The sequence below is a fragment of the Tenrec ecaudatus genome, chromosome 6 (genome assembly GCF_050624435.1).
Source record: "Tenrec ecaudatus isolate mTenEca1 chromosome 6, mTenEca1.hap1, whole genome shotgun sequence".
Taxonomy (NCBI): Eukaryota; Metazoa; Chordata; class Mammalia; order Afrosoricida; family Tenrecidae; genus Tenrec; species Tenrec ecaudatus.
The window spans coordinates 99,740,251-99,744,229 of NC_134535.1; the positions used below are offsets into that span (position 1 = coordinate 99,740,251).

The 3,979-nt window shown below is 43.1% G+C and overlaps 1 pseudogene; it reads right to left on the reverse strand.

The window, feature by feature from the left end:
• Positions 1-222: 222 nt before the first annotated feature.
• Positions 223-3,761, reverse strand: LOC142451561 (low molecular weight phosphotyrosine protein phosphatase pseudogene; annotated as a pseudogene).
• Between the last annotated feature and the right edge of the window lie 218 nt (positions 3,762-3,979).

Here is a 3,979-nt window from a genome sequence, read left to right on the forward strand (position 1 = left end):
CCAACCAAATTAGTTTTACTTACTCTCTGCCAGTCACAACTGAATTCCATCTACAATTATTCTTCAGGTAAGAAACAGTGGGCCCACTGAAGAAGTTGCTGCGACTGGAGGTCTGGAACTAACAAGACTACACTTTAACACATTCGCCGACTGATAATGCAGAGCATCGCAGGGAAGGTGCTCCCCCCAGATGGCCTTTAGCAGCAGTGGATGGATGCGGCTTTAGCTTGCCTTCTCCAAACGTGCCTTGCGGCAGTTAAGACACTGCTGGTACACAGTCTCAAACTCAGTCATTCCCGTCATAGGAATCTTCAACGATAAGTTGTTTTTGTGGATCACAGCTTCCCGGTAGTAGCTCAATTTTAGCTCTGCAGTTTTTAACTTGATTCCCTTTTCCAGTCAGAACTCTCAGATTGCTTTCGTCCATACACGGTCTATAATTCAATGTGACAAAGCCTTCTTTGGCAATCTGCTGGGCAATGCGATTCATGGGGATAGCACGCTTCTTGCAATCTTGCCCTCAGTATTCAGGAGGGTTTCCTATAGCCTATGTGGATGTTGCTGCATTCAATCTTCTCCACTTTTCTAAAAGGTTTTGCTTGGTTATGAGTTCTCTGAAAACTGTTTCTGTAATAGGTGACTGACAAATATTACCCAGGCTTACAAACAGAATGGATTGGGGGCCTACTCTGCTATATTCTCACCCAGAGATGTTTGACATGGGTCAGAACCACCAGCCGGAGCACCCGGATTCCCAATTATAATATGGTAGTAGAAAGCCCCTTCTTTTTCCTACAGTGAGACTGGTGATTTCGAACTGCTGGCCTTGCAGGTAGCTGTCCAACTTAGAACCACTATGCCACCAGGGCTGCTTAGGCTGACTAGGGAAGTGCTAGTACCCCACTTTCAAGCACACTGCCTGAAGGCAAGCCTTTCCACAAGTCAATAGAGATGAATCTGTACAGTGACTCAAAAATGAGTTTAAGGTTCTCACTGTAAATCATAGCTAGTTTTCTGCAAGCCTAGTACTCAGAATGTAAACCCTGATATGCTCCCCAGACCCTGTGCTTTCTAAAAGAACCCCAGTTTCATTTGAAGTATCAGTGTGCCCAATTAAAAAACTCACTTCCCTAGCCTCCATTGCCTCTGGGGCAGATCATGTAACATTGTTCTGCCTAATGAGATGAAAAGTGGGAATCTGGAGTTAGTCTGCCATTTTTAATTAAAAACAAAGTGTTTTTGCCTTCTTCACCCTTTATCTGATCTCCTTCCTTCTGTTGAGAATGTGCACGTGAGTCTGTTGGTGGAGCAGCTATCTTGTCACATAAAACAGAGAGCAGGAAAATAAAAGCCTATACCTTAACATAGGAATAATATATCCACAGTATATCCATGGCCATTACACGTGGTGAAGTAGAGGGTCAGTAAAAAGAAGAGTGAGGCCTTCGATGAGGTGGAGTGACACAGTGGCTGCAACATGGGCTCAAACAGGAAATCCTGTAATAAGGACCAGGCAGTGCTTCTTTCTGTTGTGCACAGGGCGACTGTTTCTCAAAAGCAACTTGAGGTGCCTAACCACAATATACATTGAAATGAGTTCCTGGGTGTCCTGACAGCTAGCTGAAAGGTTGGAAGTTCAATTCCCCCTCATAGCACCTTTGAAGACAGGACTATTTTGCACACACGGGGTCTCTATGAGTCAGAATCAATGCCATGGCAACTGAAAACAGCGGGCACTAAAGTTGGAGAAGTCCATATAAATTAGGTTTTAAGACACAGTATGGTATCTTCCCATATCCAGTCCTCAGTCTGAGACAGATCAGGAAAGAGGCTGGATTCTTCTACCACCTATTTCAAATTTGAAGAATTTCAAAGAATTTCCCCAGACCAATTCATATAGCCCTTATTACATCCTCATCCACTTAACTATAAACTTGTGATAGCCTTAATCATTTTCAGTGTCATTCCTCCTTGCCAGAATAATGTGCTTTTCTTTCTCGAAGAATAATGTAGAATATCTTCCTATAAGAATAATGTGTCTTAATTTCACTCTCTGATCAGCAGCATTGAGCATGTGGCCAGCTCAGACTGAACACCTTTGACATAAGTTGAACCCAAGAGTGAAGAACATCAGGCAGGGGATTCCAACAGCCCCCCCTTGCAAGATGTTTTCTAATACATCTTTTTGCTTGTGCAGTAGTAAGCTTAGCAGGAATGCTTTGTTATTCTTTTTTTAATTACTATTAAATACTTTTATTGGGGGTTCTGATATCTCCCATCATAATCCATACATTCATCCAGTGTGTCAAGCACATTTGTACAAATGCTGCCATCATCATTTTCTTTCTGCTTGAGACCTTGATGTGAGCTCCTCATTGCCCCCCTCCTTTCCCCGCCCTCCCTCCCTCATGAACCCATGATAAGTTATATTGTTTTCATATCTTACATCATCCTCTGTCGCCCTTCACCCACTTTTCTGTTGTCCGTCCGCTTTGTGATTCTCACTGAGCAGGTTAACAACCTTCTGTTGGAAGCTTGTGCCAGTAGCAAGTCCAGCAGATCTACAGATTATTACTTCTACAATCTGTTTATCTTATAATTTACAAATTACAAATGTGCTTTCCAACAGCCCCTCCCCATCCCTTTTTTCCAGCACCACTTGTTGGTTTTGAACTGCTGGCCTTATGGTTAGCAGTCCAACATGTAACCTCTATGCCACCAGGACTCCTTTTACCCAGGAGCAGCAGAGCTACATTCACCAACTTCAAGTTAAACAAAACAAGAGAAGTGTTTATTAGAAGGCGACACCAACAGGGATTCTGACAGCCCAGCAGAGTCTTTCAATGGAGTCTCACTTGTGGTCAGAATCCATCCCACTTATACACTTTACAATGGAATGCATCCTCTAGGAGAGTCCACTTTTCCAGGTGCTTTACATTACTCAAGTCACAAGATGGAACTATTGGCTATAACAATCCAATAAAACAATAAAAGTCACATTTATGAGGCCCTGCAGTCTTCTTCAAAGTCCTAGTGACCCAGGCAGAGTTGCTGAGATGGCCCTCCAGGCAGAATCTTCCAAAAGAGCACACACACAATAGGTCTGTCTTTGAGCAATACAGAAAGATATAAAAATTCCAGAGGCTGGGGTGAGGAACAGGACCCTGCCTTAGTATAACTACAAGCATGGAGTAAGTAAGTAGTCTGATCCTGGATGATAGTACTGCAGTAGGTTATACAAGTACCTTCGTTTTTTTTAAAGATCCTCAGCCACATAGCCTACTCTAAAAGTATCACACACTGTAATGTGGGGACATGTACAGGCAAAGAGATGTCACGCTTGAGGAAGACTGCCCAGGAGCAGAAACTCAGAAGAGACAAATATTTTCCTCCAGGATCAATCGAGAAAGTCTTCCTCTAGATCTGTGGTTCTCAACCTTCCTAATGCCACGACCCTTTGATACAGTTCCTCATGTGGTGGTGACCCCCCCCTTCCATAAAATTATTTTTGTTGCTACTTCATAACTGTAACTTTGTTACTGTTATGAATCAGGCGACCCTTGTGAAAAGGTCATTCGACCCCCAGGGTCACGACCCACAGGACATTCTCTAGCACCAGTGTCCTGAATTCAGGCTTCTAAATGGTGAGGTAATCTATCTGTTTATTAAAGGGAAAAAAAGACATCTTGTAACAGAGCGCATTTTGAAAAGTGTCCCATACCTCCAACTTGAAATAGATGTGGGGTATGAGAACAGACCATCGGGTAGAGTCCCTTGAGACCATCAGAGGTGAAAGGAAAGATGCATCAAACAGTGGGGGAGAAAACGCAGAAAAGATACCCGTGTGTCATCAAAGTGAACATTTACACTGCAGTCTGTAGGAAAATGCATCCCGCCCCCACCAAGTTTCTTAGTGTTCCTGCCAAGTTTCAATCTCTTAAACCAGGGAAATTGATCATGTATGATGATAACAAATATT